This window comes from Ursus maritimus, unplaced genomic scaffold, assembly GCF_017311325.1.
Source record: "Ursus maritimus isolate PB19 unplaced genomic scaffold, ASM1731132v1 scaffold_8, whole genome shotgun sequence".
NCBI lineage: Eukaryota > Metazoa > Chordata > Mammalia > Carnivora > Ursidae > Ursus > Ursus maritimus.
In genome coordinates this window covers 2,567,776-2,591,892 of record NW_024426996.1, presented here as the reverse complement: position 1 = coordinate 2,591,892, position 24,117 = coordinate 2,567,776, and the positions used below count along the sequence as shown (strand labels likewise).

The window sequence follows — 24,117 nt, the reverse complement described above, 5'->3', positions numbered from 1 at the left end:
CAGCTCTCTGGGTCTCCATTAAGGAGCCATTTGGAAGAATCCCACTTAGTGCCGTGTCTTTCAGTTTCTCTCCAGGACAGCACTGCAGCTGTAGACATTGCTTCCGGCTCTGGCCAGCCGCCTGGACGCAGTGCGTCCTGCTGATCCGTTTAGCTGCAGCTCCTAGATACAGAATGCCAAGGTATGAAGATATATTCTATTTATCCTTTTCAGTATGATTAGATATTCGGGATTTTTTCAGATTTTGCTTTTATGAACAATGTTTCTATGAATATTGTATATATCTCCTTATATGTGTAGAAGTTTCTCTATTACGTATACCCAGGAGGGCACCTGTGGGGTATAGAGGATGTGGTGTGCGACTTTGTTACGTACTGTCGAACTGTTTCCACAAGGATTGTGCTCCCACTGGCAGTGTATGAGTGCTTCTGTGGCTAAATATCTTCATTAGGAAGATACTTGGGATTGTCAGATATTTTAAAATTTGCAAAAGCAGGGAGGCGTAACATGCCATCTGATTTTGACTTCAATTTCTTTTGTCTTAATTATGAATGACACTGGACATCTCTTATATCTTTTTTTTTTTTTTTTTTTTTTTTTTTTTTTTACCATAAGCATTTCCTCTTGTCTGAAATGACCGGTATATATTTTGTCCTTTTTTTCTTTAGAGGAGTTCTTCATAAATTCTAGATAACTATCTTTTATTGATTATTTATATTGTAAATATTTTCTCAGTTTGTAGCTTGTGGCCAGTTTGAATCATTACAGCCTTGCTGCGCTATTCCGCTCATTCATTGACCTACCCCTGGTCCATTTCCACACCGGCTTGTCTTGTCATGCTCTTCATAGTGTCTTTTGATGAGCAGAAGGCCCACATTCTAGTGTGGTAAAATGTGGCTTTCCTGCCCTCCTGCTTTGGTGATTTTGACTCTTGCCTAAGAGATCCTTCTTTTCTTCTGTATTGTAAAGATATTTGATATTGCCTTCTAAAGGTTTTCTGGTTTTGGCTTCCACGAAGTCTTTAGTTTTCCACAGATGTGTAATACATGCTCCTTGATAACGGAGCTTTCGTATATGCAGGAGTTTGCTTCTGGTCTCCGGTCTGCTCCATTGGTCTTGACATCTGCAAGGACAAGTGTCCCCATAGTGTTCTTCTTTAGCATTGTCTTGGCTCTTATCTCGAAAAGCCATTTGCTTTTCTGCATAAATTTTAGGATCTAATTGTCAAGTTCTCAAAAAATATTCTGTAGTGATTCTGATTAGATTTAGGGGACCATTGATATCTTTACGGACCGCTCCGCAGTGGCCTGCCTCCTCTCTCCTTTCAACATGACAGATGCCTCTGTGTCCTTTGCCAAGGACTTGCTGGTGGGTGGAGAGGCCAAGGCCATCTCCGAGACCGTGGCTGCACCCACCCCGTGGGTCAAGATGCAGCCGCAAATCACTGCAGATAAGCAACAGAAGGGCGTTATAGACTGCGCGATTCACACCCCCAAGGAGCAGGGAGTCCTGTCCTTCTGGCATGGTAACCTAGCCAATGTCATCAGATGCTTTCCCACCCCGGTTCTCAACTTTGCCTTCAAAGGTAAATACGAAGATAAAGACAAGCTGATCTTCCTGGGTGGTGTGGACAAAGAACCCAGTTTTGGTGCTCCTCTGCAGGGAATCTGGCGTCAGGTGGTGCTGCTGGGACCACATCCTTGGGTTTTGTGTATCCTCTTGATTTTGCCCGTACCTGTCTAGTAGCTGATATGGGCAAAGCTGGAGCTGAAAGGGAATTCTGAAGCCTCGTGACTGCCTGGCGAAGATCTACAAGTCTGGTGGGATGAAGGGCCTGTACCAAGGCTTTCACGAGTCTGTGCAGAGCATTCTCATCTCCGGGGCTGCCTGACGCTGCAAAGGGAATGCTTCCAGATCCCAAGAACACTCACATCTTTATCAGCTGGATGATCGCACAACCGTCACAGCGGTGGCTGGGTCGACTTCCTCTGCATTTGACGCTGTTGGTCACTGTATGATGGTGCAGTCAGGGTGCATCACGTCCACGGGCACACTTGACTGCTGGCGGAAGGCTGCTCGTGATGAAGGAGCCAAAGCTTTTTTCAAGGGTGCGTGGTGCAATGTCCGCAGAGGCATGGGTGGTGAGTTTGTGCTTGTTTTGTATGATGAAATCAGGAAGGTCACATAAGTTAGTGCCTAGATATTCCCCTTGTGAACAGGCATGTTGTATTATATAACATATCTTGAGCATTCTTTTTTTTTTTTTTTTAAGACTTCTTTATTTATTTGAGAGAGAGAGCGTGCACGCAAGCAGGGGGAGGAGCAGCGGGAGAGAGAGAATCCTAAGCAGACTCCACACTGAGCTCAACCCCACAACCCTGGGATCATGACCTGAGCTGAAATCATCGGTCGGATGCTTAACTGACTGAGCCCCCCGGGCGCCCCCGTCTTGCGCATTCTTGACAGACTGTTGGCTGGTTATCAATGGCAACTATTGCTGGTTGAAAATGGGAAGCAGTAATATTCATCTGACCAGTTTTCTCTTAAAGCCATTTCCATGATGATGGGACTTAATTATATTTTTTATTCTAGTCACTCCTGATAAATAAATTTGAAGAAATAAAAAATATCTGCAACAAAAAAAGAAGGCTTTACAGACTGCTTGTTAATTTGTTCCCACTGAATCTGTTCTTCCTACTCATGAGCTTATGGCTGCCATTTGAAGACTCTCTCACCCTTCTTGGCAGCTAGTTTGGGCCGTGTGCGGCAGAGCACTCGCAAATTGATGGCCATTATTTCCTTCTCTGTATCTACATGTGACTTTACTGTTCTCCTTCCAATAAATAGAATATTTCTCCTCCCTTGGAATATGAGCCGGCATTATGAGTTGCTTTCCCTAATAGAATGCAGTGGGTATGATACTGGGTCATTGCTGAGCCTAGACCTCAATCAGACTTTTGTGCCATCGCTCTCCCTTGGAAATTTGCCACTGTCTGTAAACAAGCCTGGGCTAGCCTGCTGGATGGAAGAGACACAGGGTTAGTCACCTCATATCCAGGCTTTGCTGCGTACTAATCTTTTGACCTTAAGCAACATGCCTCAGGCTCCTCATCTCTAAAATGGGGATCATAATAATACCTACCAAATAGTGTGGTTGTAAGGATTAAGTGAGTTAACATATGTAAAGCACTTAGACGAGGGTCTGGCACATGATAGACTCTCTGAGGGTCTGTTATTACCATTAGAAGGCAAAAGATTGCATATTTTGGGCTTATATGGAGAAAACAAATCCATTTGCCTAGAATATAGACTGTGTGATGAGTTGGAAAGAAAGGGCTGGGAAGGTGGGAAGCAGCAAGACTGTGGTCACCTTGAATGCCTGCCTCAGGCATAAAAAAAGATTTTTATTCTACAGGTATTAGAGACCCATTGGAAGTGTTGAGCATTTAAGAAACATCCTCAATGTATCCAAATACTTAGATAAGTTCTCACATTAAATAGTTTTCCATAATTTTATCAATTTCTCTAACGGGAGACTTACGGGAGATCCATTTGATGGCGAGGAATCCTGAAGTGTTCATTTATTTTGTAGTGGGTATAGTTGGATGGGTCTGTTCATATTCACGTGGTTGAATAGCTGCTGCTTTCGCACGAAAGCAAAAGAATCTGGTGCAGTTTATGCTTGAGAATCGGGCAACTTACAGCTGGCCACGAAGCAGTGTTGAAGACGTACCCCCTTGGTCGTTGCCAGAGCTGTGATAAATAGTCAATATGTTTATATACAGCTTCAACAGAGATTTGCTTTGCCTGCATTTTATGCAAGAAATAAAACAAGCAAACAGGAGACACGATCCCCCTGTTCTGAAGCATACAGTCCATTGAGCAGTAACGACAAACAGCACCTGCATGACGATAGCAAGATACATGCTACACCGTAAGAGCGTCCATTGGATATTTGGTTTTAGAGAGATGTGAAAGCTGAGATCTGGTGGCTGATTCAGAACTTGCCAGGGAAAAAGAGGTGGTGGGTTTCAGACGGAGGGAACAGAATTTGTAGAGGCCTGGAAGCAAGAAAAAACATGGAGAAGATTTTATAAATATGTGTATATGGGGGGGGATATCTCTCATCAATGTTAATATTCTCACGTGCTGCTCTTGAAGTTCCATTAGGGACAGCGTCACAAAGCCAGGTGGGCTGCATGAAGCCTGCAGGCTGTGGGCTGCTTCTCAGTATACAAGATTCTTACCTAACTACCCTTTGGTAGGGGAAACACGCCAAAGGAATAAATCTCTAAGAGCCTAAGGAGGTAGTGTGGCGGCACAGGGCAGGCTGCCCCCAAAGGTGCCACTTTAGCAAAGTTATTATTTGGAATTAAAGTTACTTAGGAAACAGCCAGTGCAAGAACACTCGGACCACTCCCGGCTTTGGCTCCAGAAAGCGGGAAATAAATCTCCCATGGGAAACGTACCCTCCCTGCACTGCGAGGTACGGGGACATCCATTTTGTCCGAGATGGGGAACGCAGGGCCAAAGAAGCCTATCTGAACAAATCCTGTGACCTTTACTAATTTACTACTCCAGCCTCCAGCCAAATTCTGTTTAGAACTCCTTACTAACTGAAGCTCTTGAACACAAATTTTCTTTGTTCTGTCAATTCCTCACAGATTTATGTTTCTTTGTCTAAAAAGTATAAAAGCGTCTGCCTTGGTCATTTCTTTAGGTCTCAATTTTATTACTTGGCTTGTGTGTGCATATCATTAAACTTTGCTTTACGACTTTGAAACCCAAGTGAGAAGGAAGGGTATCCATGGAAGCATATCCAAGATTTGGATGTGGAAGAAAAAGAGGTCAAGCTAGAGTCTTAGGAGTTGTGCCAACCAATTCACAGGTGGGGGGCTTTGTGTACTATTAAATATATGTGTACTGCCAGACACAGAGAATTTCAAACACAGGGTGCTCTAGGGTATTTGGTTTTATAATATTAAATTAACCACCTGTTCTCTAATGCTTTATGTTGATGGCTCTGCCTGGCCTATGGTAAGGGCTCAATAAATATCAGCTGCTATTGTCATTTTATCATTATTAAGAACAACATATGATTCAGGGAGCCTGGGTGGCTCTGTTGGTTAAGGGGTGGAATTCTTGATTTCGGTTCAGGTCATGATCTCAGGGTTTTGAGATCGAGCCCCCTGTCAGGTTCCATGCTGGGCATGGAGCCTGCTTAAGATTCTCTCTCACCCTCTGCCCCTTCCCCCTGCCAGCCCCACTCTCTCTCATGCTCACATACTCTCACTAAAAAAAAAAAAAAAAAAAAAAAAAATCAAAAATTAAAAAAAAGAACATATGATTCAAGGTAATATAATAATGGAATTGTGTAGAAGGCCCCAATTGGAAAACCCTGCAGGTATAGTTGGCTCTTGATTCTTTTTTCTTTTTCCCATAGTTATTTTATTATTCATGGCTATTTCTACACAAAGAGGGTACAGAAGGATGTGACTCAGGTCCAGTGAAAGATTAGTGTTGGGAGCTGTGTAATTCTGATCCCCTGAACAAGCCCCAATTCCATCACCTCCCCAAAACAGTGAGTGCTGCTGAATTACACACCAGGATATTTTTCATAAAGCTGCCGAGAGGGGACTGCTCAAGTTATGGCACCGAAACTGTTGTCTATATTACTAAAATTAGATCAGATTGGCTCAAATATTAAAGCAAGTTTGCTACTCTGATTAGAGTGTATTTAAAAAATATATTCTAGGATGGATCGATACAAAAATATAAGGCTAGCTACACGTAAATTTGGGAAGAAAAAACACCCAGACCCCGGAGCTGTTGGGAAGACTTAGAGACAGAAATAAAACAAACCCTCCTCCTCTACTCTCCCACCCCTCAGTTCATCAATACAAGAACCCCCCCACCAAAAAACAAAACAAAACAAAACAAAACAAAACAACCCTTCGGATTTTCCAGATTATGAAGAAGGAAATATTTTTATTTTATTTTATTATTTGGTAGATGAAATGGGAGGAAAAGTTTATAATGAGTCTTATATGTTGTATTTATCATAAATAGATTTTTTTTTTCAGGGAAATTTGCACCATGTTTATGAAGCACAGAAGTTAAATGGTATAACTCATATGTATTGGGCATCTTCTAAATACAGATACTAAGCAAGGAATACAGGGGATAGTGGGGCTAGAGCTGTGAACGACAGACAAGCTGGCTTACTGTTTAAAGGAGGAGATAATCGGAATCAAATGACCACACAAGGAAATGTCAAAATGTAACTGTGGTAAGTGCTGCAGATGAGAAACATCTGCCCCTTCGAGATCAGGTAGCGGCACCCTTGACCCTGTTTGGGGCTGGTAGTGTTGACTGAGTTCTGGAGGATAAACAGGAATTAAATAGATAAGGAGGGCCGGCTGTGGGGCTGGGCGAGAGTGACCGGGAGAAAAAGAGCACATGCAGACTTTCTGTCAGAAGGAGCTGATGTGTTCGAGGCACTGGGCGCAGGAACATGCGGCAGAGCTCAGGCTGTGGGAGTGAGCGCTGAGCCCAGGGCAACGGGGGTCTACACAGGCAGCAGAAGTCAGTAATCGAAGCCCTACTTTTAAGCTGGCGCATGACTCCTTGGGAAAAAGGACTACATTTCTCAGCTCTTTTTTGGCTAGGTTTAGCCCACTGAAATTTACGCAGAAATACTGACGGCAACTTCCAGGAAGCGTCTTTAAAACGGAAAGACAGGCCCCGCCCTTGTGTCCGTCCTTCCTGTTGGTAAAAATTTGGAGAGAGCAGCCATTTTGAAACATGCAGTGACCTTGGGTTAGCAGTTCCCTGCGTGGCGGAGCAACAAGATGGAGGGAACCCAAGTTCCTCACACTGCGAAGAATCATACAGGACTTGGCCTGACCACCTAGACTTTTTGGAGAGAGAAAGAAAACTATCCTCTCCTGTGTAAGCCACTGATATTCCGTTTTTTTCTGTGACTCACAGATGAGCTACTTATAACAGGTTAAATGTGGGGCCTAAGAAGTCTGGAATTGTCTGGTCAGACACACAGAATTCTTCTCCTTGAGCGTGCCCCGCTGCTGCTGAGTTCTTTGCGCATGCCTACGGAGGGAAGGAGACTGCTGCCAGTCGGAAGTTCTACTTGGTCCTTGGCTCCATTTAGCACTGCTGTGAGGCAGTCGCTAAATCTTACCAGGGTAGGATCCTGAGAAATATTTAGGCAAAGTGTGAAAACCGAACTATTGTATGATAAAGTTAGAAAAATATTCCACATAACGCAAGAATGTCTTTTAGTTAGGTAAAGTACGTTTTAGTTAGGCGAAGTCTCCTTACCTGAGGAGGTAGAGATTCTGGAGGAGTGGATGTCAGTCAAAGAGAAGACAGAATCCAGGAGGCAGGAGAAATGTTCCATGCCCTTCCCTCAGTCTGTGCAGATCCTGGTGAACTATTGGCTGTACTTCGAAGGGCAGAGAGCCCTGGATAAAATGCATGCTACATAGCATAATTTCATGTTTCTTAGGCTGCGCCAACTTGAGGCAGTGTTTTTCAAATTTTCTCTAAGCCGTGGAATACTTTCTTCAGTCAAAGCTTACTTGGAAGCCATACGTGCATAAAGTTGGCGGGCCTGCTGCTTTTCTGATTGGCAGAGACATCTGGGACACAGGGGCCTGCCTGAATCCCCTCCAGATCTCCCTCCAGTTGTGGCTTTCAGAGGGGCTCTAGCAGGACACCTTAGGGCTCCAAGAAACACAGTTTAAAAAACCATCTGGGGCTCCTAAAGGGAGCACGGTAATAGTTACCAAATTGTTTTTTTTTTTTTTTTTTTTTTTTTTTTTTTTTTTTCTGGCTCTATCCTGACTTTCTTTGGAAAAAGTCTAGCCCGCTCCAATTCTTCCCATTTTTTTCTGGGCATTTCTGAATGGTATCAGCTAAAATGTTACCTCCTCGAAGAGGCCTTTCCGGATTACCCTGTCTGGAGTAGCATTCCTCAATTACTCTTTACCAAATCACCACGTTTGAAATATGTATTTGTAGGACTTTCCATTCTCAGACAGTTTCCTGGTTGTTTATTCACCAGTGTGTTAATCTCTTTCTTCCTTGTAAGATAAGCTCTATGAGAGTCTTTGTATTGTTTACCGCTCTATCCCCAGTACCTGGCATAGTGTTTGGCATAGTGAATGTGCCCAGTAAATATTTTTTTGCAAATATGTTACTTTCCTGGAATTGCCTTTACAAATTACCATAAGCTGGGGCGCCTGGGTGGCTCAGTCGGTTGAGCATCCGACTCTTGTTTTTGGCTCAGGTTGTCAGAGCCTCCTATGGGCTCTGTGCTCAGTGGGGATTCTGCTTGGGATGCTCTCTCCCTCACCCTCTGCTCCTCCGCTGCTTGCATGAGCTCTTCTCTCTCTAAAATAAATAAATCTTAGAAAAATCACCCTATGCTGATGGCTTAAAACAGTTGTGATCTCTCAGAGAAAGACAATTATCATATGACCTCACTGATGTGTGGAATTTGAGAAACAAGGCAGAAGATCATAGGGGAAGAGAAGACAAAATGTAACAAGATGAAACCAGAGAGGGAGACAAACCATAAGAGACTCTTAATCTCGGGAAACAAACTGAGGGTTACTGGAGGGGAGGGGGGAGGGAGGGATGGGGTGGCTAGGTGATGGACATTGGGGAGGGTAGTGTTGTGGTGAGTGTGTGATGAATCACAGACCTGTACCCCGAAACAAATAATACATTATATGTTAATAATTTAAAAAATGCAACAAAATAACCTGAAAAAAAAAAAAAACCCCACACAATAGCAATCTATTCTTTCACAGTTCTGGAGGCCAGAAGTCTGAAATCAAGGTGCTGGTAGGTCATGCTGCCTCCGAAGGGTTTGTGAGGAGAGGTCTTTCCTGGTCTTTTCTAGCTTCTGGTGGTTCCAGGAGTTCCTGGCATTGTGGCTAAGTAACTCCAATCTCTGCCTCAGTGTTCACAGGGCCTTCTCCCCTACCCCTCTGTCTTTCCTCTGTGGTCAGTTGTCATGGGACTTAGGGTCCACCCAGATAATCCAGGATGGTCTCATCTCAAGATCCTTAACTTCATTGCAACTGAAAACTTCATTACAAATGAAACTTCATTACCACTTTTTTAAAATAAGGTCATGTCCACAGGCTGAGAGTGGTTGAATACGGACATCTATTTGGGGGGGGGGGCACCATTCCATCCACCATAGCAAGGACGCTTGAAGGATACATGAATGAACAAATTAACTGGCTCCTTGGCTCCTATGTTGTCTGCAGTTTGCCTCTTCTGCTCTTGTCTGGGGTCATGTTTCCTGTCATGCTGATGCCCCAAAGTGATAGTCGTACCTCCAGTGGCCACTAGAGCAGGGCAGTCAGCAGGGACACTAAGGTGACAACTTTCTGAAGATGGGGTCCTTAATGGCTAAGCCCAGGATGCTGTCTCTGGGCACTCCTGAAACAGTGCTTCTTCTCACGGAAGGTGTCACAGCTGGGGACTTGGTATCTCGAACTGCTGAAGGAGGGGTGAGCCTTGGGCGTCATCATTGCAAAGAGCAAGGGGAAGGCTTGGAGGGCTGAGCAGGAGATTAATCTGAGTGACAGAAGCTATGCTGTGTTCAAGGTCACCCCCACCAGCCCTCCTTCAAACGAACTTGTATCCCCCAGTCTTTCCCCAAAGGAAAATTCCTACCCAGGAATGTCTTGGTACTTTGTGTAGATAAATTCTTGTTGGGTCGGTCTCTGTTGTCCAGACACCGCTGGAGCCGAGGCTGAACCTTTTATTATTTATTCTTAGCATTATGCAGCTTTTTTGTTTATCTCCTCTAGGGTCAGAGGGACAAGGACTCCGGAAGCAGAAACACACGAGCTACAACAGTTTGTTTACCAGCAGGACCCCCTTGACTTAGTGTTCTCTCCCTTCTTCTGTGTCTGCAGACATGGACTAAGGAGAAGGCCCCTGCACGCAGTCACAGTGACGCCGTCCTCATGAAAAGCAGGGCTCAGCGAGGACCCTCTAGTACTTTCTCCTGTCCTATTTTAATTGGCTTGCTCTGCCTCCTGCTTTCCTGTGGAGGATTACCAGGCACATTTCAGATGCCTCTCCCAACCAGACGTCATCTTTTTGATGTCCATGTCACATATGACTCCGATGTCTAAACCTGAGGGCTGTTTCGGTGTTAAAGTGGTTGCCTTCTTATCCCACTAACTTCTGAGAAAAAAACCCTGGTTACTGAGGGAAAGAAAACAAACACAATTGACTCCTAGGTATTTTCCCTGAGGCCATAAGCTTTTTTCTTTTCGTAGAGAAACCTATGACTCCAGATGACCACTAGGGGTCCCCAGCAGGCTTTTTCAATGCACCAGGGGCGCCAGACTCCCCGCCCCGCCCGTTTCTTCCCACGGCTGGGGGGGGTGGGGGCAGAAACATCGTGAAGCTGTGACGTCAGCCAGCCCGAGCCGTGTTGTGGCCGTGCCCATTGGTATAACTAAGCCTCGGAGGAGCCGGGCCTGGTGCTTTCCCCGCCAGCCCAATTTTCAGCTTAAATCATTGCCCTAATGTTATTTTAATGTGTTTTGGGGCCCCGGTGGGGAGAGTGGGTGGCAAGGGAACAGCATTTAATCTCCTTTGGAGTTTGAAATGTGCCTGACACTTCTTGAGTGGTCGGCTGAATCAGAGAATCTATAATCCTTGAAGTAGCAGCAACTTTGGGAGACCTTTTCCTTTTTGGGCGAAGCTCATGGCAAAGGTACATTTTTGCTAGGGGGAGAAGAAAAAAGGAAATCAGCATTTATTAAATGGCAGAGTACCATGCTCTTTACTTTCATGATATTATTTAATCTTCAAAGTAACCTCATGAGGTGGGGGTTGTTCTTAATATGCAGATTAGGAAGGAGACATGCAAGGGGCTGAAGCAATTTATCTACTGCTATGCTGCTAAGGGGGGTCGTGCCCCCCCCCCCAGGTCAGGCTGGAAGTTCAGGTGTGCCACACTCCTTGTCCCCGAGCCCTCGGCCTTGTGGTTCGACTGTGAGGGCTCTTGCAAAGGAGTGTATTCCAAGTACACAACCCAATCTCTTTCTATAAAGGTGAAGCAGTACTTCTGTGAATAATACAATGAAAAGTCTAAATGTAATTAACCAAATGCTTATGAAGCATCTTTAATTCACCAGGCACCCTGTCTGCTAGAGGTTCAGGCAAGGGCCACAGGTGTTTCATTCAGGATAAGAAAAAAAGAACTGGGGTGCCTGGCTGGCTCGGTCGGTAGAGAATAGGACTCTTGACCTTGGGGTTGTGAGTTCAAGACCCACACTGGGCATAGAGTTTACAAAGAGAAAAAAAAAAGAACTGTTTTAGGGAAAACGGGTTATCTTGACCTAGATTGGCTAGGTCTACATGAAGTCAGTCAAGGGAAGAGATCAATTATCTGATGAATGAACAGAAACTCATGATTCTCTGCCACAGCGCCAAGAGAAGGGTAGCTTGACAAAGAAGAATGTAGAATGTACGACGCTTAACGTATGGAGAAAAGTGCCAGTCAATACTCTGGAAATTCAGCATCAGGGGAAAAATATAAAGGTCTATTTTAATCAATTCTGTTACAGGGTCCAGCCCAGTGCCTGGTGCCGAGGACGGTCTCCTTCAGTGTTGACCCAGAGTTAAATGATATTTTTAAAAATGCTGTTGGGCCTGCATTGTGCATCGCACACCCCCTTCAGCTGAAGGCACGTCAGTGTGGGCTCGACTTGATCTGCCTGCCAAATGAAAGCTTAAAATGAGAAACCAAACCTAAACGCTTTACCCGCCATCATCTCCTGTTCTTATTTTCCTCCCATGGTGTTAACAGAGTAAGGTATTCCCCATTAGTCACCCAGTGCTTACAGATTTACAGGAAATATGCCTCATCTCTAAGAACTAATCCTGCCGCATGATCAAGTCTGATCCCACAGAGATCCCAGAGGTGCTGTAGGTGAAATGACTCTGAAGTCCTTTAGATGAGGCATCGTAAAAGGTCTACATCCTCTGGAATTTGAAGGAGCTACACTAGAGTCAGAAGGGCTAATGACCAAAATAGGTATTATGTAATTTTTAGTCGCTTGCACATGACTGGAAGCTTAACTGTGGTCATCTCAGGAGAAGATGGTAATAATGAAATTTATCTGTGCTTATGTTTCAATCTCCCAACCAAAAGTCATTACAATTAACTCTCACTAGTGCCTATAAAATAGATGATCCAGTAGGACTCTTTGTAAAAACATTAATGCCTCCTTTGCAAGGAAAACAAAATACAGAAAGGAAAAAAAAAAAAAAAGATCTGAAAAGATAATTCGAAGGCAGGGTCTAAATTCCTCTGTGCTCATGGGTGGTGGTGAGAGGGGATGTCATTTGGTAAGTAAGATGTTTGGAAATTCAGCATCTTGAAAATAACAATGTCAATCTTCGCTCACTTTTTAATTTGTAAAACGAGAATAGTAATAAAGCACAACATTTGCCATTTATTGAGCCCTTACCATATATGGAAGGCACTAACCTGACCCAAACAGTAAAATAACAATTTCTCTGAATTCTTAGGAGTTAGACGACACAATCCCCGTGTGTATGAGGAACAAAGCCAGAGAAGTGGAATACCTTGGCCTACCATCCCACAGCTAGTGAGTTCTGATGGTTCCTGGAGCTGATTGGAGGCTTTGGTGACGCAGGTCGGTCTCACTCTGCATCTGTCACTGGGATATGTGGTCATGTGTTAAATAGTGGTGACCTTGGCCTAGTGTTAACAAAAATAATAGCCACAGTTCGTTGAAAGTCTACTGTGAACTGACCTCTTCACATATATTGTCTCTTAATTTGCACCAAAATATCTGCAAGAAAGGTTTTATCTTCTCTTTTTCACAGAGAAGACTGAGGCTTATACGGGTAGGAAGCGTTGGAACCAAGAGTCAAACGTAGGATTGTCTGGTCCCAGAGCCTGTGTTCTTTCCAGCTCTTAGACCCCTGGTGGCTTGTGAGGATAATGCCACGCGCCTGACCTGCTCGCACAGGCCACGCTCCCCCTGGTGGAAGTGCGAGAGCTACACACCCATCTGTGCCCTCCGTGTGCGTGAGTCAGCGAGGGAGTTCAAGGCAGCCGCCGGCCTCGCTCCTTACTTTCTTTGTCATTTCCTGATCCTTAGCCAGAGACCCTAAATATGCATCTTCTATTTGTGACTCACTCTGTTTTTCTGTTTTGCCTTTTATTAATAAAAATAGCCAACAAAACAAACAGTAAGACAACCCACAAAATATGAATGAACAACACATACCCACAGTCGCTCCTTTTTTTGTTCTGTTTTGTTTTCTTTCCTGTTTTAGACACTCGGGGTGGTTAACAAAATCTACCGGAATATATCTTACTTGTTTTTAGCGTCTGTCAGAAAAATTGTTATGCTGTCTTGAATCTTGAGCCTTCTCTTTAGCCCACACCCTTGTTTGGCATGAGGTAAGCCTAGGAATAAGAGAAGGAACAGTTGCTTGGACAACGTTTCCATGGAGAGTAAGTTATTATACGACACCTAAATGGAGAAACTCATTCTCTCTCTCTCTCTCTCTTTTTTTGGAGAAACTCTCAGAAACCACGATTCTGATGCAAGAGGTCTCCTCTCCACACTGCTGCCCTGAGCTCACTTTCTCTCCTGCCCTTCAGCACCCTGGTGTTTTCCTTAACAGTATGACTTTGTGTAGTGTTTTTCTTTCCTATTATGTGGTAAGCTTTATGATACTCAGGACCAAGTTCCCTTACCGTTTTAATCCTATTTCCATCAGTAATTGATTTTCAGTCAAGGGTAGTGGGAAAAATATTAAGAACATAAGTAGGTTATATATGAGTTCAAGTACCTGACAGGGAATTTGGGCTTTACCTTACTGTCCTGTTGTTCTCGTCTCTTTTTCCTACACCAGATCATAAAGGACGTGAAACACTCCTTCCAGTAATTACCATTCTCTTTTTGAGGGCATGTGGGGGGGGGGGCAGGCAGAGAACAAATATGTAGACAGATGTCCAAAGAGGCATCTTTTTTTCAATTTACTTTTTAATTTTTTAAACATTTTATTTATTTGAGAGAGAGATGATGAGAGAGAACACAGGCAGAGGGGAGGGGAAGAAGGAGAGGGAGAAGCAGGCTCTCCCCTGAGCAGGGAGCCCCATATGGGGCTCGATCCCAGGACTCTGGGAACATGACCTGAGCTGAAGGCAGACTCTAAACTTACTGAGCCACCCAGGCGCCCCCCTTTTTTTATTATTAAAGATTTATTTATTTATTTGAGGGAGGGAGAGAGACTGGCGAGCACAAGAGCGTGTGACTGGGGGGAGGGGCAAGGGAGAGGGAGACAGAGAATCTTCAAGCAGACTCCCTGCTGAGCGAGGAGCCCAGCTCTGGGCTTGATCTCATGCCCCTGAGATCATGACCTGAGCCAAAATGAACAGTCAGATGCTCAACTGACTGAGCCCCCCAGGTGCCCCAGAGAGTCATCTTTTTGAAAAAAATCTCTAAGTTGATTGTGAAAACCATCTTCCTACTCCAACCAGGGGTAGTGAAGAGAACGAAGAGTCAACAAGATTTTCGAATGGGTGCATGGACAGATGAAGAAGCATTTTTAGAATGACATTGTTCAAGTGTATGGGCATGAAATTAGAGACGCAGGAAAATTATAGTCTGTTTGTTTTAATGCTATAAAAATCTGGGCTATATGATGGATACAAGCTGAAGAGGGTGAATGTGATCAGTACATTGAAAGAAGAGCTGATCGGAGGAACAAAGGAAAGCTATCACCACATTTAGAGAATTTGAACTGCCCTGAAGGAGGAAGAGTGATTCTATTGACGGAAATAGGGTAGTGAAATGAAGAAGCTCATTTAGGACAAATGAATGACGAATTTTCACTCACTGCCTAAGTTGGCATCCGTTAGAACGAACTATTGTTCAATTTTCATTTTTGCAAATAGTTTTGGAGTCAAGCATTCTTCCTGCAAATATATAGGTTTGGAGGGTGTTTAGTTTGCTACGTACACATGATTTGATGGCACCGCAGCCTCTTCTTACACGTGTTCCTTTCTCTCTGAACGAAGACCCTTTCTTTTATTTTCCAGGTAATCTTTCTTCGTTGATGTTAACATGTGAAAGCTTTTACCTTAGAGAAATATGTGTGAGTGATGACAGTTTGAACAGGTGGAATTAGTCAAATTCTCTTTTTAAAAAAGATTTATTTGTTTATTTATTTTTGGGTAGGGAGGGTCAGAGGGAGAGGGAGAAAGAGTCTAATGTGGGGCTCGATCTCATGACCCTGAGATCAGACCTGAGCTGAAACCAAGTGTTGGACGCTTAACCGACTGTACTACCTAGGCGCCCCTAGCCAAATTCTCTTAAGTTCAGATTCATGTCTATAGATCACTTTTAAAAAAAGATTTTATTTATTTATTTGAGGGAGTGAGAGAACATGAGCAGGGGGGAAGGCAGAGATAGAAGCAGTCTCCCCGCTGAGCAGGGACCCCGATGTGGGACTCGATCCCAGGACCCTGGGATCATGACCTGAGCTGAAGGCAAACGCTTAACCGACTGAGCCACCCAGGCGCCCCAGGAGATCAATTTTAATAATCCAGACCACAGTCCTTTCTTTTATGGGAAAAATATTCCACGGCATCCTGTGGTTGATACTCTTCAAAGATAGCAAGCAGCACATCCTTCCCTTTATGTAGCCATATGCCGGTCTTTCCATCAGGAGGTGGATTCTATCTCCCTCCCCCTGAACTTGACTGGCTATGTCACAGGCTTCCACCAACAGGCCTCACGGCAGAAGTGGTGCTCTGCCACTTCTGGGCCTGGCCCTTTACAGCCGGGAAGCTTTTGCTGCTGCTATTTTGGAACCCGGCTGCCATGCTGTAAGGGACTCCAGGCTCTCCTGCTTTAGAATAAGGTGATGGGAAAAGGCCACTGATGATCCAAAGCCATAGAGAAAGAAAAGGCCTGTGAAGGAGAATCAAAACACCCCAGCAAAAGCTGCCTCCACAACCCTAGATACAAGAGTGAGGCCTTCTTGGACCTTCCATCCCGCACTCCACATGCCGAGTGTAGATTCAGGAGGGCCTCTGGCCTCCGCCACATGGAGCAGAGGAACTGTCTCAGAAACTCACAAAATTAGGAGCAAGAATAAATCATTGCTTAAGCCACTAAGTGTTAGGGTGGTTAGTTATACAGCAATTAATGACTTACATACTTACATATTTAAAATTCCTTTTTATCGTCTCACAATGTGTAAGTAAGGGAAATAAAATTTCTCCTCTCCATTCTTAGGGTTTCTGGTTGGAAATGACACAGACAGATTAACAGGAGGAAAGCATACACATTTTATTTAATAAAATTTTACACGCAGATGGAGACCCAGGAAAGTGAAGCCCCAAAGAAGTGTCCTATGCTCTTACGTACTAGGTTGAACAGAGAATGGCAATTGTGGAAAAATAACTAAAGTATATGAGGAGATTAAAGGAAGGTAAGAGTTATTTTGGTTGGTTTGTAGAGAGTTCTCTTGGCTTCTACTCGTTGTTTCTGGTGATAATAATGATTTCTTTCCTCTGGGCTTAGGGTGGGCATTTTTCACACGGGCATTTCATCTCCCACCTTCAGGAAGAAGAAGGAAAGTCAGAATGCCCTTCTTACAGCTGCTATTTGCAAGTGTCTTTAACTCAGAATAATCAATGCGCCGAAGCAGCATATTTGGGGACTGAGTACCCCTCAAATGCACGACCATAGCACTCATGTGAACCTGCCTTGTAAGAACGAGAACACTTGCGAAACGATTGAAGCTAAATCTGTGACCCTGTCAGGGGTAATCACTATGTTTAATTCTGTATTGATTATCCCCTTGCTTTTAAAAAATATATAGTATTATCATTTATCTGTTACCAAATAACATAACAATTGAGTGAGGCAGACATCTTTGGAGAAAGCAAAGTTCCGAGCTCTATCTCTTTGTGACCCTCCTGAAGGGAGGGGTGTGTGGGGACTATAGTTCCTGCATTTCAAGACCCGAGAGGGAGACTTTAAGTGGAGGACACAGAAAGCTCAGTGGGTGACCCGTGCAGCTGGGAGTTTAGTGGTCAAAGTCTGTCTCGCACCAGGCAAGTCTAGAGGATGAGAGATGAACTGACGACTGCTTTGGTCGTACAAAGAGGGGAGCGTCTATTGCTTTGGCATACAGCCTGCCCTCCCAAGGTTTTTCAAGGCACAGTTCTGCAAAGGTTTTCCATGGATCATAGATCCTGAGAGAAAGATCGAGATTGGGAGCCAGAGTGTGACAGACAGACAGACAGACAGACACACACACACACACACACACACACACACACGGACAGAGAAACAGAGAGGGAGCTTTTAGTCTTGGCCAGTGGGGGCATCCCACAGGCCAAAGAGACCCAGGCGTCAAGAAGACAGAAGTATATCTGAGATTCCAAGGTTGGTGAAGGAAAAGCAGGGGAGAATCAGAATAGAGATGTGTAAGCTGGGTCTGGGTAACTGAAGTCAGAGAACCCCAGTGATACAAATCTCTGGAAGAGCCACGAGGGACCCCCTAAGCTGGATTGCTTTAAACATCTGCCAGGCCCAGCAGGCCCAAAGCCAACCCCCTCTCCTACTAATCCAGGTAACACATTTTTTTTTTTAAAGATTTTATTTATTTATTCGACAGAGATAGAGACAGCCAGTGAGAGAGGGAACACAAGCAGGGGGAGTGGGAGAGGAAGAAGCAGGCTCATAGCGGAGGAGCCCGATGTGGGACTCGATCCCATAATGCCGGGACCACGCCCTGAGCCGAAGGCAGACACTTAACCGATGTGCCACCCAGGCGCCCCCAGGTAACACATTTCTGATCCTCGCTCCCGTCCTCTCTCTGTCCTCTGGCTCCTCGCTGCTCGGAGTGTGGTCCTAGGAGGAGTGGTTCCAGCTACTTGGGAGCTTACTGGAAATGCTAAACCTCAGCCTCCCCCCCCCCACCAGATCCATGGGATCATCTGTATTTTAACAAGATCTCCGGGTGATCTGTAGACACGTTAGAGTTTGAGGAGCAGGGTAAGCCCGAGCTGGGGTCACCAGTGTGGTGGGGGAAGCTCCCGGGAATGAGAAACATCAAGCACGCTCCGCACCTGGACCAGAGGAAAGCCTTCCTCACTGAACACAGCTTGAAGAGGGAGTAGGAGACAAAAGTAAAGCTACATTTTTTTTTTTAAATCCCTCATGTTGTGCTTTTTCAAAATACTGGGGACAGGCATTTAGTAAAGGCTTTCTTTCCTTTTCTCCTTTTAGAATAGCTGTTTTTCAGAGTGTGGGCTGCTGCAAAACCACCTGGGCTGCTAGTCTCCAGAGCCGATGAATTGGACCTGCTGGTGCATTCTTAATAAACACCCGAGGTGACCTTTCCTGGACACTCACGTGGTAGATGGCTGCCTTCGCGCTCCCTGGGCCCCCGAACTTTGCCCTGCGGCTGCGACTCCCGTGTCACCCCACTGTTTCTTTGCCATTATCCTACAGCTGATCACATGGGAAACCAGGAGAGAGGGGGCCCAGTCCCTGCAGTTGTGGAGTGAGACCGTCACCCTCTCTCTTGCCTCTATCTTCCATTCTGTTGCTTTGCGGACTCGTGAGCCCATCTTCCTGCCGCAGCCCACGTGAGGTCCTCATCTCTGAGCCCTCTGGTGTTCTAATGCAGGGATCCCTGCCTCAGTTTTGCAGGGTGGTGAGAGCGCATTGGAGGGCAGCTGGCCCTGCCAGGGCTGTGGCCGTGGGCTGGTGATGTGGTTTTGAGTCCTGGTTGAGACTCTGAACACTTTTTTCTCTTTTTAAAGATTTTTTATTTATTTATTTGAGAGAGAGCAGAGTGAGCGAGAACACGGTAGGAGGAGAGGCAGAGGGAGAGCCTGAGCAGGGAGCCCGAGGGGGGACTCGATCCCGGGACGCGAGGATCGTGATCTGAGCCGACGGCAGATACTAATGGACTGAGCCACCCAGGTGCCCCTTGTACGACTTTTGATATAGAAACTACTTGAATGTTCTTAGTTATCGTAGACATTAGATCAAGTCTGTGGGCTGGTGTGAGTCAAAGACCAACACTGATAATGGTTTTTAGTGAAAAATGCGCCAGAGTCTGACTTAAGTGATTTGGAGCCCAACCCATCTATAAGTGGGGGACTGCTGCTGTTACCCTGTGCCAAAGCCTGCACGTGACAAGGTGAATGCTTTCACTCACCGACTCCTTGCGCTGTGATAACTGTCTTCCTGAACAAAAGCTTAGGATTTCTCCGGAACACCTGCACATCCCTCACTCACGGGGACGGGGTGCCCTGAATATTACACAGCGCTAGGGTCACCACGAAGCCCAGTGTGTCATAAAAAAGTGCAATTCTGATTTTTAAATAGGATTTCAAAATCAAATGTCTTCTTAGTAATTTGTTTTTGTTGAAGATAAGCCCTGTAACATTTCTGGAGCTGTGGGGAAGCTAGAGGGTAGAAGGCTGGAGGAAGGTAAGGAGCGTCTGGAGAGCCCTGCCGGCTGGTGCCTGAGTGCCTCCTGGGAATAGCTTCGCTGGAGAGTCAGGCTCCGCAGGCCGCAGGTTTCCGAGGGATTACTGCACCTGGTGGCTGTCAGGGACAAAGCAAAAGGCAGAATCATGTCAGATCCCCGTTGCCCAGGCTGTCATGCCGCAGACACGATACGGAGATTACGAAGGAGGACAATGTCATTTTCACAGATGTACACCAGGTCTGCTGAGGGCTCCTTAGTGTCTTTCTTTAATATTTTTCCACAAGCAGCGCAGATACACAGGGCGAGAAGTCTGTTTTCCCTAAAGACATTAGAAGAATAGTTGTTCACTGATGAAGGTTTATTTACATACCCTTAGAATATTTATAATATTTTTTTCCACGGAAGCAACGTGGTTTGTGGCAGAAATCCGTGTTTTTCGAACCAGACAGAGATAGATATAAATTATGACTTGCCTACTTGTTAAATAAATTATGTGTTCTTGGGCAAACCATTGACAGTCTATAAGGTTTTCTCATCTAAAAAATGGAAATAAAAGTAGCTACCTCATAGGGCCATGAGGAGGATGACATAACGTGACAACATCTGGCACGTGCTGTACACACACAGTGGGGACTGGATAATGTTTGCATAATATATTGGATACTTAGCTTTCCAGGCTGATACCATTTGCATATACATGTTAAGTTAAAAGCAAGTTAGTTTTCAAATGAAACATTTTTCATAATAAAATTATTATATGCTGATTTGTAAAGTTAAACCCTATAGGCGTGTGTGGAGGAAAAAGAAGTTTCCCCTTTCCCACATCTCTCATCCTAATCCCCAGGTTAGTCATACTCAAAAAGTCATATATAGGGGCGCCTGGGTGGCTCAGGCGTTAAGCATCTGCCTTCCGCCCAGGGTTCGGGTATCCAGCCCCGCCTCAGGCTCCCTGCTCCCCTGGGAGCCTGCTTCTTCCTCTCCCGCTCCCCCTGCTTGTGTTCCCTCTCTCGCTGGCTGTCTCTCTCTCTCTGTGTCAAATAAATAAATAAAATCTTAAAAAAAAAGTCATGTATATATATCCAACGAATATTTATTGAATGCCTGCTGATTATCAAGCACTATTTTGGGGAGTGGAATTATGGCAGTGAACAAAACAGACCCCAAATCACTTAGTTTATGTCTTAGTCTGTTCAGGCTGCTGTAACAAGTTACCATGGACTGGGTAGCTTAAAAAACAAAAATGTGTTTCTTACAGTTCCAGAGGTGCCCTCGTCCCGGACCAAGGTGCTGGAAGATTCAGTGTCTGGTGAGGGTCACTCTCTGGTGCGCAGATGGCTGTCTTCTCATTGAATCCTGGAGAGCGGAGAGAGGTAACAAGCTCTAGTGTCTCCTTTAAGGACACTAATCTCATAAGGACTCATAACCTGATCACCTCCCAAAGGTCTCACCTTCCAGTACCATCACCTTGGGAGTTAGGATTTCCACATATGAATTCTTGGGGGCGGGGTGGGGCACAAACGTTCACTCCATAATAGTCTACATTTAGCCCAAGGTCATATATACACATGAGTTAGTTACGGTAGGCCGAAACTGTAACACAGAGACCCCAAATATTTGATAGCTCCCAATTAGAGAAGTTTATTTCCTGTGTGTGTAACATGATTAGACTGTGGACAGACATTCAGCTCACAGTAAGCTTTAAGAACCTCTTTACATGGCTTTCTGCGGGGAAAGACTCTTATTCATCCCTGTTTCTAGGGGGCCTGATATTTATTACGTAGTCATTCATTATTTCTTAAGAAAACGAATGAACCAGGCGGTAGCTTCTGAGTAAAACCAGCTCCACGGCATTGATCTCTGTATCCTTGGCACCTAGCACGGATCTGGGACATTGAGGAAGCTCAATCAGGGTTACAAGTGAAGTTTCCAATGAATGAGTACATGGCAAGGGATTAAAAGAGAGAAGTTCTAGTTATAATTCGTTCCATGCTGGTTCTCTGACTTTGGTCAATTCACAAAATCTCTCTGAACCTGAATTTCCACATTAAGTAGATGTGCTGATAATATTCATTCACGTGTCTCAAGGCTCACTGTGGATATCAAATCCTCAAGTGAAATTATTTGTGTAATCCACTAAACAGCGCTGTCTGGCAAAGAGCAACTGCGGAATAAAATGGTGTCCACCGTAACCACTAAGAGAAATGCCCGGGACGGCTTTCAACAGCACCGTGCAGATGCTTTAAGCACTATGATTATCTTCATTATGTAGTTAATCAAGCAGGCTGCGTACACAATTGGACTGTGCTCTGCCCATTAAATAGGCGGCTTCTAGAAACGCATCAGGAGGTGTTGATGTGCAAAAGTGCCACAGAAAGACAGAAGGTGAGTCGCAGCCCACAACTACTTGCCTCCTGGGTGGTCCGGTAAAGAAAGCTCTGCACCGAGACAATATCTGGACCAACGGACTGATTCACAGAAGGATGCTGCGCCTCAGGTCTGGAAGTGGAAGCTGATGTGTGTGGGGGGGGCCATAAAAGTGCGTAAGACCTGATAAAGACTCCATTAGCTTCTCGCCCTAAAGTGAAAATAAAACACAGATTTTGCATGGGAAGAAGTCAGTTGCAAGGCTTGGTTTTTCATGTTTTTTCAGTTTAGGGGTTGTATCATCCTTCCACTGACAAATCATGTTTTCATTCACTTCAAAGGGCTTTTCCATTAAAGTAACAAAACCCAGGGCTTCAGGGAGTCCCTGTGTCAGCTACACACTTGCAAGGCTGCTGTGTGGGTCTCCACAGCCGATCTAAAGGATTTCTTCGCTTTAAGTAAGCTGCGTGTTTTGAAGCTACTATTTAGAGGTTTTGGAAAATGACAAAATTGTCCAAAGTAAGTAGATAGCAATGGATATATTTTTGTTACAAGTGGAATCCTATATCTAAGCAGATACTTCTCGATCAGAATTAGTGAGAAAAAAATGACCATCTAATGGAAAAAAATCAATCAAAAAAGTTAAGCAAATTCTTGTAGGCATGCAACATTACTATGAAAGAAGCAAAAACTAATTCGTTGAGTACTATGTATAATTCAGAGCCCCTGTTCATCGGCACAGTCTTCTGTATAACCTCTGTAGGTAGAGCCATGTTTCACTGTGTATGACACTGTCCCAAAGGTCAAGTCTAATTGGAGGAGGAATGGGCATTGTGCCCCAGAACAATGTTCGTATAGGCTGGCCAGTGACCTACTACAGCTGTGGCCTGGCTCAAGGAGATGAGCTAGCCAATTGATTCATAATCTTGGGAACATGAGTGGGCAGAAGAAAGGTGCCGTTCAGCATAGCAGGTAAATCTGAGCATGATATGGCCACCATAGCCATGTGTAAACTGTGCATGCAAAGCCTGACTTCTAGGAGAACTTGAAGCAGGAATACAGGGAGGTCACAGTGGTCCCCAGAAGCCAACAGAGTGTAGCCTCTATTCCTTTTGGTTTCCCAGTTCTTGATCCTAGGAGGCATGACTGTTCTTTGCTTATTTGCTCCAAGATTCCACTCTGTATGAAATCTCCCCTTCTGAGCTGGAGCTTGCTTGTGTAAGTCTTGTTTTCTTTGAACCGGTAGAAGTCTCATCAAGGCAGTCAAAAGGATCAGTCTCAGTGTAGTGCAATGGTTAGAACACAGGCTCTGGACCAATGGAACAGAATAGAGAAACCAGAAATGGACCCTTGGCTCTTTGGGCAACTAATCTTTGACAAAGCAGGAAAAAACATCCAGTGGAAAAAAAGACAGTCTCTTCAATAAATGGTGCTGGGAAAATTGGACAGCTACATGCAAAAGAATGAAACTTGACCACTCTCTTACACCATACACAAAAATAAACTCCAAATGATTGAAAGACTTTGATGTGAGACAGGAATCCATCAAAATCCTAGAGGAGAACATAGGCTGCAACCTCTTTGACATCGGCCACAGCAACCTTTTTCATGATACATCTCCAAAGGCAAGAGAAACAAAAGATAAAATGAACTTGTGGGACTTCATCAAGATAAAAAGCTTCTGCACAGCCAAGGAAACAGTCAAAAAAACTAAGAGGCAGCCCATGGAATGGGAGAATATATTTGCAAATGATGCTACAGATAAAAGACTTGTATCCAAGATCTACAAGAACTTCTCAAACTCAATACGCGAGAAACAAATAAACAAATCATAAAATGGGCAGAAGATATGCACAGACACTTTTCTAATGAGGACATACAAATGGCTAACAGACACATGAAAAAGTGTTCAAAATCATTAGCCATCAGGGAAATTCAAACCAAAACCACACTAAGATACCACCTTACGCCAGTTAGAATGGCAAAAATTGACAAGGCAAGAAACAACAATTGCTGGAGAGGATGTGGAAAAAGGGGGTCCCTCTTACACTGTTGGTGGGAATGCAAGTTGGTACAGCCACTCTGGAAAACAGTGTGGAGGTTCCTTAAAAAGTTAAAAATAGAGCTACCCTATGATCCAGCAATTGCACTACTTGGTATTTACCCCAAAGATACAGATGTAGTGAAGAG

The 24,117-nt window shown here is 44.6% G+C and overlaps 1 long non-coding RNA gene and 1 pseudogene across 1 annotated transcript; both read left to right on the top strand.

Moving 5' to 3' along the window:
* Positions 1–1,312: 1,312 nt before the first annotated feature.
* Positions 1,313–2,249, top strand: LOC103677933 (annotated as a pseudogene).
* Positions 2,250–16,441: 14,192 nt separating this feature from the next.
* Positions 16,442–22,172, top strand: LOC103677934. Its single transcript, XR_572566.2, has 4 exons — positions 16,442–16,539; positions 18,348–18,451; positions 20,819–20,933; positions 21,705–22,172. It is a non-coding gene; the product is annotated as an uncharacterized LOC103677934 (long non-coding RNA).
* Positions 22,173–24,117: the final 1,945 nt, after the last annotated feature.